Consider the following 15,319-nt stretch of genomic DNA (forward strand, 5'->3'; position numbering starts at 1 on the left):
GTTCTTTTATAACGTGCTTAATACCAGCGAGTGGTTTCCAAGCACGGGATCGGGGTTCAAACCTGTGTTGCGCTGAGTTGTCTTGCTTCCAAGGCAAACGTTTTGCCCCTGAGCTAAACTGCCACGCTATCCTGTTGGGGATATGGGGAGACATGGAGATGGACAGATGTGTGGGGATCTTTATCAACATTGCATGTGTAGTTGCCAAAAGGGCCTTTGCAGAGAGATGGATGGGACCCACAGAACCGACTACAACAGCTTGGTGTGCAGGAATGGACGGCATACATAAATTGGACCAGTTGGTTTATACGAATAAGGGGTGCCCGAACAAATACGAGAAGATTTGGGGAGATTGGGGATAGGTTGGCGGTAGGACCTGGACAGGGTAGGAGTACACTGAATGGGAAGGGAGAGGGGGGAAAGGGGGATAGGAGGAGAAACACTTAGGAAGAGGGTGATATGTGTGTGGGAGGTTGACTATCTACAAAACATAATAAAGAGTTTGATTATAAAAAAAAAGGATTATTTTGCTATGTTGCTCACCCACATTCAGGAAAAACCCAGATAGATTGTAAAACGTCCCTTCTCTAATCTCATGCACAAATTAGGCCAAGCAAGATGGAACAAGTCACAAGGAACTTGATAACAGAAGAAAAGGACACGGCTGCAAGTAGTAGATTCCGGAATGGTGAGCAGTGGAGTAGCGCCTAGTCCAAACCCAAACGGCTTATGGAAATGGATGTTACTCCTAACATTCGGGATGTCTACAAGATCCTTCTCCAGGTGGCTTAGGATGTCAGCGAGGTTAAACTGTCTTTGGCTGATCTCAACTTGAAAACATGTCAACTGGATGGCAGAGTGTCCGATCTAGAAAAATCATCTCAGTCTATGAGCACTGAAATTGCGGGCAGCTTTCAAGCTTACAACAATCTGAAGTCTGATTTACAGAAAGAGAAACAAATGCATTTGGATCTTGAAATGAAAGTGAGGGCAAAAAAAAAATCAGACTGTTTGGTGTGGAAGACATTGCATATAATGAAGATTTGATCCCTCTGGTCATCCATACATTTAAGGAAGGTTTTAATTGTGACTCCAGCTCCTTGGGAGATATTGACAATGCTTACAGGATTGGTAAACATCTGGGAAAAAAGGCAAAACACATTCTGGTGTCTTTTATGAATGAAAAGTCAAATGAAAGTCTGTTGGGCTCGGCTAGATTGAAAGGAAATGTTGTCTTTAAAGGTATTCTTTCTATTTGTTTGCTAGCATGTAACTTTAGATTCCTTTTGAGATTATTGATTTCTCTTGAAGAATGATTCTCATATAAGCTTCTGCAGTTGTCTTCCTTCTTACATTCCTTAAGTCTATAACTACACTAAACTGATTCTTCCTCATGAAAAATTAAGATGTATTATTTCGAAGGGATTGTGTCCTCCGACGTATTCCTTATCTTTGATAGATCATCTCCCAGCTTGCTGGCCTCGGAAAACTTTTTCAGTAGAGGGTGCTGCCCGTCGACGTCCCTTGAGCCGATGTCCCTCGACAGCCTCTGTATCGGCGCCGACGTCATCACGTGTATAAATAGACTTGCGCAGCGTCCGTTGCTCAGTTCCATTTTTCCGCGCTTCGTGGGGCCTTGGAATATCGTTGCTCAGTTCTTCAGTCAAATATACTTCATTATTCCTCGTGAATACCGACTCGTACTCGATGGCTTCCTCACCCGAAATGACGACTGCACGGTCCGGCTTCAAAAAATGTCGAGACTGTGGAAAGAAAATGTCATTGACGGATCCTCACAGGATCTGTTTGTGGTGCCTGGGAATCGAGCACCATTGTTCGGAGTGCGAGGACTGCATGTCCATGACGGCGAAAAAGCCTTGAAGGAGCGTAAGGGGAAGCTCGAGAGAGGTAAGGCAGTTAAAACTTCTCCGAAAGTTTCCTCGGCGGAGTCGAGACATTCGTCTCCTCGCCATCACAAAAGACATTCTCGTTCTAGGTCTCGAAACAGTTCCCATCACTCTTCGAGATCTAAGCATTCAAAAAAGAGACGTCGAAGATCCCCTTCCTCGTCTTCTTCCGTTTCCCCAAAAAGGGTCTCCTCCCCCACAAAACATAGCCCTCAGGCTGAGTGGGAGAAATTCAGGAAAAGGATGCTGAGCGTCATAGAGAAAGCGGCCTCTACCCCCTCGAAGACTGCTGAGGGTGATACCCTGGGTGAAAGACCCGAAAAATCAAAATGCCGCGAGTCGCAGCACCCGGCGAAAGAAACCACTCGAGAGCATCACGAACCCTCGAGTAAAGGCAAAGTCGCGTCTTCGGCGCCGTCGTTGAAGATCCCTTCGATGCATAGATCGGCGTCTTCGGTGCCGTTATCGAAGGGTTCTTCGACGCACAGGTCAGTCGAGTCGACGCCGTCTTCGAAGCTGAGACAGGACAAACCCACAGCCACCACGGCCACCTCACAGCCAGTGGCCATACCCAGAGCCTCAATCACAAGAATGTCGTTGTCAACCTCGAGTAGAATTCCGATTCTCTCTAATTTATCGAGGCCTCTACCACCTTTCTCAACACCTTTTTCGATGGCTTCGAAGCCTTTAAAGTCCGCGTCAACGACGTTGACGTTTTCTCAGCCAATCATGACGAATTTGGCCCCTTCTGCTCTGGAAATGGGATTTATACCATTTGCAAGACCTGATCACTCCAGAGTCTTATCCTCTATTTATGAAGAAGGGGAGGATTCGGATCAGGAAAGACCTTTTGAGTTGCAGGGATCTGCAACTCCTGTACCAGAGGAATTTACCTCTGAGGAAGGTAGGTTGAAAGACCTCCAAGAATCCTTCCAGGAAGCAAGTGGCTTGGACACTTCCCCAGAAGTGGAATTTGCCAGACCAGACCCAGGGGAGCATTCTGAAACCCCTTATAGAACCTTGATGGCAAGGATAATAGAGTTTATGGGGTGGTCCACACCCTCACCTGCTTTTCAGCAAGACGACCTCACAGACATCTTGGTGAAAGGTCCACAGGAAGATCCGGTGGTGCCATTTCATGCGGCATTACAAAGGAGAATATTGGCAAACTGGGAAACACCTGAGGTTATCCCGGCGGTTAACAAAGTATTATCAGCTAAATATAGGGTGTCTTTTGCTGACCATGAATATTTATCCAAACACCCAACTCCGGAGAGTCTGGTTGTTCAGGCAGCTACTTCATCAGGTAGTAAATCGGCTTACCCTACTGTTCCACAGGACAGGGATGATAAGAGATGGGACTCTATGGCCAAAAAAGTATTTTCTGCATGTAGCAGGGCGCTGAAATCCATCAATGCTACTTGTACGCTCGCAAGGTTCAGCCACACACTTTGGGAGTTTGCTTCATCAGCTGCTGACTGCCTCCCGGAGGGAGAAGAAAGGGAAGCGTTCCTAAACATCATCAAGGATGGTAAAGACGCTTTGTGCAAATCCCTTCAAACTGGCATCGATTCTGCTGACGGCATCAGCAGGGCCATGGCGGCAAGTACAACAACCCAGAGATTTGCTTGGTTGCGAAAGTCTGGTTTTGCTCCAGATGTGCAAAGCAGACTTTTGAATATGCCCTTTGACGGCTCTTCTTTGTTTGGTAAGAAGGCGGATGACAGTTTAGAAAAACTACAAACATCAAAGGCAGCAGCAAAATCTCTGGGAGCTGCAATCCGTCAGACACCATATCGCCCCTCAGGAACCTCTTGGAGAGGTAAGACCTTTCACTTCTACTCCGCATTCGGAAGAGGCAGAGGACAGCCGGTTCAAAGGGGTCAGAAAAAATTCACCCGAGGTGGACGGGGTAAAAACACAAAAGCCGCAGCAGCAGCAGGTGCCTCTTTACCCTCTGCATCTGCATCAGCCGCCTCCAAACCGCTCTGAGGACTCTCCTCACAAGACACCAGTAGGGGGCAGGTTAACTCAACATCTGACGGAATGGCAGGCTATTACGTCAGATGCCTTGGGCATTGGAGACAGTTGCCCAAGGTTACTGCCTGCCTTTTCTACGCATCCCTCAGTCATCCACCGGGGAACAGCTCTCTGAAAGTTCCAGATCCGCTCCTCTTGCAGGAAATTGTAGACCTGCTAGAGAAAGGTGCCATAGAACCGGTACCTGTAGCGGAGAGGAACAAGGGCTGGTACTCCCCCCTACTTTCTCATACCGAAGAAAGACGGAGGACTGAGACCTATCTTGGATTTACGAGAATTGAACAAGTTCCTCAGGAAGGACAAGTTCAAGATGGTAATTCTCTCTCAGATCCTTCAGGCCCTCCAGCTCCAGGACTGGCTGGTATCTCTGGACCTCCAGGATGCTTATGTCCATGTGCCAATCCATCTCAAACACAGGAAATACCTGAGGTTCGCAATTGGCAGCTCTCATTATCAGTTTCGAGTTCTGCCATTTGGGCTGACCTCCGCCCCAAGGGTCTTCACCAAGCTAATGTCGGTAGCGGCTGAAAGTCTAAGGAGGGAAGGGATTCACGTCTACCCCTACCTGGACGATTGGCTGATCAGAGCTGTATCTCCGGAACAAGCTCAGATTCAGCTAGATTATGTCTGCCACTTCCTTCACAAACTGGGCTTCTCCCTCAATTTAAAGAAGTTACAGACGATACCATCACAGAGACTCCAGTTCATTGGAGCGGTCCGGGACATTTCCCTGGGAAAAGCCTCGCCACCAGAGGTGAGGGCTCAAGATATTCTGTAGCTGGTCAACGAGTTTCAAAATGCCTAACGTCTCCCAGCCTTCGACTTTTTGAGGTTGCTAGGCCTCATGGCATTCTGCATCTTCCTTGTGTCAGAGGCTCGCCTGAGAATGAGATCTCTTCAGTGGGCACTGAGAACTCAGTGGGCGCAATTCTCAGGGAGAATGACAGACCTCCTTCAGGTTCCGGACAAGGTGGCTCGAGACCTTCAGTGGTGGGGCTGCCAGAAAAACATCTTGAAGGGAGAACTGTTTTGGCAAGCATGGCCGGAGATAACCATAGTCACAGATGCCTCACTCACGGGGTGGGGAGCCCATACCAACGACTTGACCATCAGCGGTCGTTGGTCTACATCGGAGTCCAGACTACATATCAACCTGTTAGAGCTGAGAGCAATCAGGCTAGCGCTGAAAGCTTTTCTGGCATCTTTACAGGGGAAAAGTGTCCTGATAATGACGGACAACACAGTGGCCATGCACTACCTCAACAAAAGAGGAGGCGTAGGATCACTGCCACTGTGCAGAGAGGCGATGCAGCTCTGGTTTTGGGCAATTCAAGAAGGAATCTCTCTATCGGCAGTTCACCTAGCCGGAGAGAAGAACTTGACAGCAGACGCTCTGAGCAGGCAGAGCACAGTCTCCCACGAGTGGGAACTAGCTCAGGAAGTCCTTCTGTAGATCTTTGCACTTTGGGGAACACCGCAAGTGGATCTGTTCGCCACCAGTACCAACAGGAAGTGCAATCTGTTTTGTTCAAGGGAATTTCCCCCGAGAGGAGCTCTAGGGGACGCGTTCATAGTGGTCTGGGAGTTTCCAGTCCTGTACGCGTTTCCACCAATCCCTGTCATTCCTCAAATGATCAGAAGGTTGAGAAGAGTCTGGAGGACCATGATCCTAATTGGCCCAGACTGGGCCAGGAGAACGTGGTACCCGGACCTTCTGGACATGTCCATCTGCCCTCCAATTCGTCTTCCACTCAAGGAGAATCTTCTCTCACAGAAGGGAGGTCAGGTTCTCCATCCAGACATCAGAACCCTCAAGCTTCACGCCTGGCTTCTGAAAGGTTGAGATACAAGGATTGGGACCGCCCTGATGGCGTCATGGAGGTGTTGCTCTCGGCCAGAAGGCCAGCAACAAAGTCTTTATACCGCTGCCGTTGGAACAAATTTTGCAGCTGGTGTAGAGAAGAGAATATCAACCCCTTTTCATCTGGTACACCAACGGTGTTATCCTTTCTACTCTACTTGGCAAATTCAGGCCTTCAAGTTGGCACTATCAAGGGCTATCTCGCAGCGCTATCGAACTTCAAGCGCACTACAGAGGAGCCATCTTATTTCAAATTACCCATAGTAATACAATTTCTAAAGGGATTAACTAATGTCCAGGTTCCTTTATGGGACTTAAATTTAGTCTTAAATTTCCTGATGGGTACTCCTTTCGAACCACTCCACTCTTGTTCGCTAGGATTTCCTACCCTTAAAACTGTATTATTAGTGGTTTTAACATCTGCTAGAAGGGTGAGCGAATTACAAGCTCTATCTTGTAAAACCCCTCATACAATTTTTCATAAAGACAAAGTTGTCCTACAGGTGAAGCCTAATTTCCTCCCAAAGGTGGTTTCTGAATTCCACATCACTCAGAAAAAATTACCTTACCTTCATTCTATCTGTCTCTCCATCCAGAGAAAGAGGAAGAAAGGCTACATAGGCTGGACCCAAGGCGGGCTTTAAGCTTTTACATCAGCAGACTTGCTAGGATTAGGCAAGCAGACCAACTGTTCGTAGGTTACTCAGGACACAAATTGGGACTACCGATAACAAAACAAATCATTTACAGGTGGATTATTTTGGCCATTCTGGAATGTTACAAACTAGCAGGGAAAGAGTGGCCTCAAAATCTTAGGGCTCATTCAACCAGGGGTATCGCAGCCCCCTCGGCCCTCCAAAGAGGGGTTCCGTTCCGAGACATATGTGCAGCTGCCACATGGTCGTCCGCACATACCTTCACAAGATTTTACAACCTGGATTCCTCCTCTAGTCAAGAGACTAGGTTTGGCAAAGCCGTATTACATTCTGCCCATTCCTAAAAGGAAACATGGCGTTTTACTCCCACCTCCAATTACACACCACTGCTATGGGAGTCTATCAAAGATAAGGAATACGTCGGAGGACACAATCTCTTCGAAGAACAAGTTACTTCTTGCCTGGTAACGTTCTTTCGATGGGATGTTCCTCCGACGTATTCCTTATCGCCCCTCCCATCCATCCCTGCAGTAATACTTCCCTTGTGGTTGCAGCTTGCACTCCTTCAAGGTCAATAACCAATTCATGTAAAACAACTGTTAATGTCAAAACGGAACTGAGCAACGGACGCTGCGCAAGTATATTTATACGTGTGATGACATTGGCGCCGATACGGAGGCTGTCGAGGGACATCGGCTCAAGGGACGTCGACGCGCAGCGGCCTCTACTGAACATTTTTCCCGAGGCCAGCAAGCTGAGAGATGATCTATCAAAGATAAGGAATACGTTGGAGGAACATCCCATCGAAAGAACGTTACCAGGTAAGAAGTAACTTGTTCTTATCTATTAACTTTAACTTATCCTCAATTCATTTAACTTTTCCATAAACCAAGTAACTGTTTTCTGCTATTCTTATTTATTTTCCTTATTTTCTATTTCCTGTAAATGGATTCTGTGTATCAAAAATAACTGTGTGGTTCCTCCCGTAAAGAAAGTCTTTCAAAACGGAACTTCTTTAATCTATAGATTGTTGCTGACCTGTTTTAATACTTCCACTTACTTCACTCTCTGAACAGCCTCGATGGATCAGTAGGCAGTCAGCTGTCTTGGCGCGCCGGCTTCAATTGAGAAAAATTGAAATGTCACACGCACCCATCAACGGTAATCTTATCTCCACACGCGACACCCCTTCAGACCTCTGAGGCACATCGTGCCACGCCGCTAGGTCTATTCTTCAAATGCGGCTATACGATGCGTGCAACAAAAAAGAAAATAACATTGCAATGCTTTTCTCACGCGCTAAGAACTCGGCGCTCCGTTAAGAAAACAGACGCTTGCATGCGCAGTAATGTTCAACAAATAATACAACTATTTACATGTGTCCATGGAACAGCACCAGTTTCATTAAACAGTTGATGCTTTCCTTTTGATTTCCAGTCAATTTAACTTCATAACTTCATAACAAACTGTTCTGTACATGCACTTTTTTCAATTGATTTTCCACTGAAACGCTAGTTCTTATTTAAAGTCACTTATCTGAATCTTGTGTCAGGCGCTTTCAGATGACTTATCCTCCTGGTAATGTGGATTCTTTACTTGGGTTTCTATGGAATTCTATGGAGCTTTTGAACGCTGTGACCACTCCTGAGCAGGACTTGAATAAAAGGCAGTTTAGAACCTCTCCTTAGGTTCCAAACTGCATCACATTAGTCATTAGCCAATCACTGCTGGACAGGAAGTACTCCACCATCTTGAGCTGGGACCTGCTAGCTGATATGATGGTTAGAGTAAGGAAATGACATTTCAATGCAATTGACCTAACCTAGCCACTATTGACACTTAGTAATGGCTAACCTAATGTCTTCTGTTACCCGGGGACCTGACACTGATGGTGAGAAGTGCACTTCTGACCCTGCTCCAGCCTTGCACTGGCTAGAACAACATAAAGGAGAAAAAGCTGCCTCCGTTCCCCTCAATTAGCGTTGGATTTCATGACCCCTGGTGATCAACCTTGAACTGTTATGGTTAACCTATTTTATTTTACTTTTCATGGTTTAAGTCAGTGTTTTTACTATTGCAAATGGTGTTGTGGTTTCATGCCAATGGAATCTTGGATTTCCTTTGTGCTGGGCGCATACCGCACACTAGTCTATGGAACCTAAGCGATGTTTCTTCAGTCAAGTACGTATTATTACGGAATGTGTGTGGAAGTTTGCCCGCAACGTAATGGGCAGGACTGCGATGTGTGAAATTGGAGGTTAGGAGGAGAAGCTAAAGACTGGTAACAGAGCGCCTGCCTTTACATCTTTAAACATTGTTGCAGAAATCCCGGGAAAGGCAGTGCAGCAGGGCCATCATGCCTTACATTGGAGAGCCACAACCATGGCTTTCCCCCCTCCCATCAAGGGGAAGATTTGTGCTATGGAGGGAGTTGTTTCCAGTCACCTGCCAGCAAAATCAAGTGCGAAAAATACAAGTACCAGAATCCTCAGAGCTAATTAACTTGTCACACCTGAAACAGAAGTGCAGACCTGCCTGAAACAAAACTCAGCCTCCCTTAAGATTGATGAAGTCATGAAAACGTGCGTTAGGAGAAGCTAAAGACTGGTAACAGAGCGCCTGCCTTCACGTCTTTAAACAATGCTCTTCTGGGTGTTCACTGAAACTTGTTTAATTGAAGAGGTTCCGTAAAGTTTTCTTTTGCTGCACAAATTGGGGGTTTGGGGTATGCATTGCCCAGCTGATGTTGGTGTTACCAAAAAGGATTGTACTAACACTGGTGAAATAGATTTAATTCATATCAAAGATTGGCTCTAGTGATTCTTTCACACTGATGCATGAATAGTTATTTCTCTTCGAAATAACCAACATTCCCTACAAGGAAGGGAGCTGGGTTGATCACGGGGGTCCTTCAGTTTTATTCCAGAACTTACTTTTAGCTGGCTAGTTCTCTAGGCATTTGGGAATGGTCCTAGAGTTTGTTCTTTTCGATTGTTTCTCTGTTTTCTAGGTTGAATAGACTTCAGTTTTGACTGTTTCTTTAGAAGTTTTTTTCTTTTTCTTTTACTTTTTGTTTTAGTTTTCTGTTAAATGTGTAGCTGTGACTGCTCGGTCAATTAGCATGAAAAAAGAAGACTTTTGTGTGGTGTCCTGGAATGTAAATGGAATTAATAATTCCATTAAAAGAAAAAAAGGACTTACGGTTTTAGACGAAATGAAGGTGGATGTTTGCTTTCTTCAAGAAACACACATCATAGATGATGAAATTCAAAAGCTGGAGAAGGATTGGATTGGTTATGCTGCAGGTTCCTCTTTCTCATCTAGATCTAGGGGGGTTGCTATCATAGTTCTAAAACAAGCACCTGTTAAAGTTTGGAAAGAGTGTGCTGATAAACATGGGAGAACGGTTGCTTTGCTGATCGAGATTCAGGGGGAGCAATTGATTTTATGCAATGTTTATGTGCCCACTGTGGACAATGGTACATTTTTTAGAATGGTGGCCCAGACATTACAAGGTTTGAATTGGCCAAATGTCCTCCTTGGGGGTGATTTTAATACTGTTGTTGACCCGGCGCTTAATAGAAGCCTTGCTAGAAGGGCTGGCTGGATTGACCCACATCATCAAGCACTCTTGTTGCTCATGGTGAAACATAACTTAAAAGATAATTGGTGCCTTACACACCCTGACAAGCGAGAATATAGTTTTTCTCAGGAGCACATGGAGTATACTCGAGGCTAGACATGCTTTTCACTGGTGGGGCTTTGTCAGAAAGTTTTATTTCTTGTGATATTGATAATATTCTTGTGAGTGGCCATGCTCCAGTAACAATGCTTGAATGTTGTAGATCATCTTCTTGGAAACTAAATACATGTATATTGTTGGATGATATTCTAGATAGAATAGTTTCAGAGGCCAATTTGTTTGTAGAGGAGAATCATACTAGTGAGGTTAGTTCAGGAAATGTTTGGGAGGCTTTCAAGTGTTCTATGCAGGGATTTTGATTAAGCTTATCTAGTGGTAAATATAAAAAAGAAGGTAAAGTTAAAAAAGAACTTGAACAGAAAATCAATACTGTCTCTAGTGATTTGATGAATGATCCAACTAATTCTACCAAAATGGGGATTTTGAAGAAACTTAAGAGAGTTTGATGGAATACTCTTTGAAAGCTGAACAGAGCTTATTCTATTCTCAGTGTGCTTACTTTGAAAAGGGTGAAAAATGCGACAGATGACTTGCGTACAGGTTGAAAAGGAAGAATTGTGATTCTGCTATGAGCCTATCATTGACACAGATGGTAAGATAACATTTAACCCAAAACAAATCAATTTAATATTCTGTAGTTATTACATGGATTTCTACCACAATGAGGCAGACATTACAGGCAAAGGTGAGGAATTCTTTGGTACTCTAACAATCCCTAGGCTCTCTGATGCTGAGTCGTGATTTTGGGCACTGATCTTTCAATGGACGAACTGAAAAATGCTATCTCCAAGTTAAATACAGGTAAATCCCCCTGGTCCGGATGGACTCCCAATTGAATTTTATAAAATTCTTCCAAATTCAGCCCTAGAACTTTTGAAAGATATGTATCTTTCTAGCAAAATAAACAAGATATTTCCCTTGAGTACATGTCACGCATCAATCTCTGTTTTCTTGAAAAAGGGAAAAGACAGGAATCTCCTTTCTAGTTGTCGCCCTATTAGCCTTATTAATACAGACAACACAATCCTGTCTAAAGTATTGGCTTTAAGGGTGGAAAGATTTCTTCCAAAATTGATTGGTGAAGAACAATCATGCTTTATGAAGAACAGACGCACCTCTAGCAATATTCGTAAACATTTACGTACTATGGAAAAGGCGTATGAGGGTGATTATGATGCTGTTGTCTTTTCCTTTGATGCTGAAAAAGCGTTCAATAGTGAACTGGGATTACCTGTATTCGGTTTTGAGAGAAATTAATCTTTGTGGTGAATTCATCTCTTGGGTGCAGTTGTTGTACTCAAATCCAACCGCTGATGTTAAAACTAATGGGATCAAGTCCGAACCATTTAGTTTAAAGCATGGTACCAGACAGGGTTGTCAATTTTCGTTGCTTTTGTTTATACTAGCGATTGAACCATTGGCTATTGCCCTCAAAATAGATCCTGGTTTGTTTGGTGTCAAATTTTGGGGAATCATGCCGAAAATCGGGTTTTATGCAGATGATCTGTTATTGGTTCTACAAAACTTGGATGTTTCTCTCCCATGCCTGATGCAGATTTTATCTAACTTTCAAAAAACATCACGGTACAAAATTAATTGGCTTGAATCGGAGGTTTTGCCACTTACTCAACAATGTGATAAAATTCAAGTCACTGGATTTGGTTTTAGATGGTGTGATGTTAGACTACGTCATTTAGTTATTTGGCTGACACCATCTTTTTCTAGTATGGTTGAAGAAAACATGCGTGATGTCTGTAATGATTTCAAAATCGATCTAGAAAGGTGGTCGCTTCTTAACTTATCATTGTGGGGCAAGATCAATGCCCTTAAGATGAATTTGGCTCCAAAAATAAATTACATTACAGGTATGCTACCTTTAAAAATTAAAGATCAGTACTGGCAGGACCTAGATCGTATGATTCAAGAATGTTTCTGGGACAGAAAGCCAGCTAGGTTTAACATTTGGAAATTACAGCTCCCAAATGATCAGAGCGGACTGGGGATTCCAAATTTTAAAACCTATCATTTGGCCTTTTCAGCACAGACATTTATTCCCTTCCTAAGTCAGGTGCCTGATCCTTGGGCAATCACAGAATCTAATACCTTTGGCCCTCTTGGTCCTGAGGCTTTGCTTACTACAAATACCAAAGTATAAGGCAGTAGAACAATTGTGACGGGTGCTTAACGCACTGCATGGTATGAGCTGTTAGATCGTTTGGGCAAAGATGCATTCAGATGTCAAATGGCGTCCATTTGGATGAATCCTAAGATCAGAGAAAACTGCAATACGCTTTATTGGCCTAACTGGTTTCTCTGTGGTAGTGAAAAGATTTGTGACCTGGGTATAGATGGCCGTTGGATGACGGCAAATAAGGTTAGGCACAAATGGGACTTTAGGAACTTATCCGACTCTTCCCTTTAGGCGTTTGAAGAAGTCAGTAGGTGAAGTGATTGGACGAATACTTTGGATTTAGACATTTTTCTTGCTAATCCTAAAATGGGTGAAGGTGGGCTTGCTAGTAGATTGTATAAAATGATGGTGACACATTTTAAAGGAAATGGCCAACTGCGGGAGGAATGGAGCAGAAGGATTGATTTTTATATTTCTCCTGAGAACTGGTAAGATATTTGTTGAAATGTTGCTCTTTGCTTGGTTAATTTGGGCGAGATCTCGTCAAATTGAAATATTAAATCGAGTATATTGGTGCCCAGAGATAATGAAAAAAAGAGGTCTTTCAAACTGTGATGATTGTTGGGGCTGTTTGCAAGAAATGGGCTCATTGGAACACATGTTGTGGAGCTGTATACGTGTACATGATTTCTGGTCAGATGTGTTTGAGGCTTGTGGGAGAATCACAGGTCTGAATCTGAATTTAGATTTCAAAACGATGATACTGGGAGATGATTCTGGGTTAATTGAACTCAGTTCTGCACATAAAAAATGGCCCTTCAGGGGCTCAATTGTAGGCAAGCATCTTATTATCTGAGGATGGAAGGCAAATATTGCTCCTTCATTTGACGAATGGGTCGAGGAGATGCACAGACTTTCAAAAGTAGAAACGATGAATTATAAGTTGAAGAACAAATTGACTGTGTATGACAAAATCTGGCGAATGTTTAACGATTTACTATGCATGTTTTTTTTCATATTATTTAAGGGGGGGAGGGATAATCTGCCATGTTGGTGAATGTGTAATATATGTATTTGATTTATTGTGTTCCCTTGTACATAGTCACTTAACTTGTTACCGTTTTGTTATGTATGTAAAATATAAATAAATAAATATATACAATTTTTATCAAATAAGATAATAGAAGACAGGACACTGGACAAATGTCAGATTTTTGTTGAGGGAAAAGGACCCAGTTAATGTAGGGAAGCTTTATTAAATAAAGATAACCAACAAGATACAGGACACTGGAATAACACTGGGAGTCTGATAATTTAATACAAGAGCCAATTATGTGGTTCCATGTCTTAAAATTGCGGCGCGGCAAAAATGGCTGTGAATACAAAATATCGCGGCACAAATTTTGTGGTTTTTTGCGCCACAATCATGTAAAAGAATGCAGGGGACACCCCCGCAACCTCCGGACCCATTAAATGGTATAATGGGGTACACCTTTACCGGGTCAAACCATGGCATTTTTGCCCCAATTCTTTTTTACTGGCAACATTTTTGCTGCAAATATATTACCTGATACCAATTATTTAGGGCCATTTTTATGAACAAAAATGCCCAATAGGTAAACAAAGGTATGGCAACTACGACAGCGACCGATGAAGAAATGTAAGCATCAGCAAATGGCATTGGAGATTACATTTTATGAGCTCCAAAAATCAGTATATAAAAGGCCACATCAACAGGTTAGCAGAGCAGCCTCAGAAGCACCTATGAATAAGGAAGAGGTGCTGTCCCACTGTTGGGGAGAATTATCATTTGTATGCTTCATCCCCTCTCCTAGTGTGACCCTCAGCACTTTTTGCTGGACTTCTGGACCTTTTTCTTTAATCTTGAATGAGTGGAGCCTTTTCTACTCATTCATTCTTATGAGCTCTGTCTTTTGGACCTCTAATCTTTGTATTTTACCTGCCCTATGGAGTCTATATTGCTCCATAACTCTTAAAGGCATCTGTATTTTACTATTGCAGCACACAGCTTCTTATGGGCAGTTTTGCTGGGGACCCTCAGCGTCCTTCTTTGAGATTCCTTTCTTTATCCTAGAGTAACTACAGTTCTTAAGGATCGCGAGATACTTGGTATCTCTCCTAAAACTTTATAGTCTGAGAGATTGCACACACTACCCTATGTGGAGTGCCAAAGGGATACCTAGTATCCCCGTTCTCTCTGCTCCTGTGACTGTTTAGACATATAGACAATCTCGTAGTTATGGCTGGTGGCAGGGAACTGTGTAATCTTTATACCGCAGGCTATGTCCCTAGCCTCAGTAGTGCACAATAGGGCCATCCAAGTACCACATTGGGTCCTCCCTTCTCTTTTTGACATTACTAGCGTAGTTTATCTTTGTTAGCCCTTCTACCATTTTGGGAGGGGTTGGCCTGTGTGTGTGTTTTGCCTTTGGCGGGAACCCTTGGGTGTCCCCACCTAGGCTTCAGAGTCTCTTGGCAGGCAGGAAGTGGGCCAGGAGTTTTCCACCCCGCTGTCCTTTGTCTGCCAGAGTGCCTGAATGGGATCAGCTCCCACTGGGGGTCCGGCTGTCCTGATTGGACAGCCAAACAACCCTTTCTGTAAACTGCTGAGGAAGATTATAGAGGTGTGAGTGCTGGAACTGTATAAAAGTTGAGGCTTCTGGAGTGAAAAACAAGTAGACCACTGGAAGCTGAAGTAACCAAAGAAGAAGAGGGCCAGAGACGCCTGCAGACCCTTTGCAACAACGTGAAGCAACCACTGCTGTCCTGACTCTGTTTTCTCTGTGACAGAGGAACAGAGAACTCCGAAAAGGGCGACTCCTTCTGTTTGACTGGTGAGAACAACCAGTCCCAAGGCTAACTGATGTGAGCTGTCTGCCGAGGTCCTGTGAGTTTTCAGAGCTGAGGAACTCCAATACGAGGAGACCTGCTGTCCATTTCGAATGCATCAAAGTGGAAAGGCCGAATCCGTCCAAGCCTTTGCTGAGCCATCTAGGACAC

The 15,319-nt window shown here is 44.0% G+C and overlaps 1 protein-coding gene across 7 annotated transcripts in view; it reads left to right on the forward strand.

The window, feature by feature from the left end:
- Nucleotides 1-15,319, forward strand: part of PIKFYVE (phosphoinositide kinase, FYVE-type zinc finger containing) — a 1,728,392-nt gene that overhangs the window by 555,199 nt on the left and 1,157,874 nt on the right. The window lies entirely within an intron of this gene.

Source organism: Ambystoma mexicanum, chromosome 9 (genome assembly GCF_040938575.1).
Source record: "Ambystoma mexicanum isolate Mex_15411 chromosome 9, UKY_AmexF1_1, whole genome shotgun sequence".
NCBI lineage: Eukaryota > Metazoa > Chordata > Amphibia > Caudata > Ambystomatidae > Ambystoma > Ambystoma mexicanum.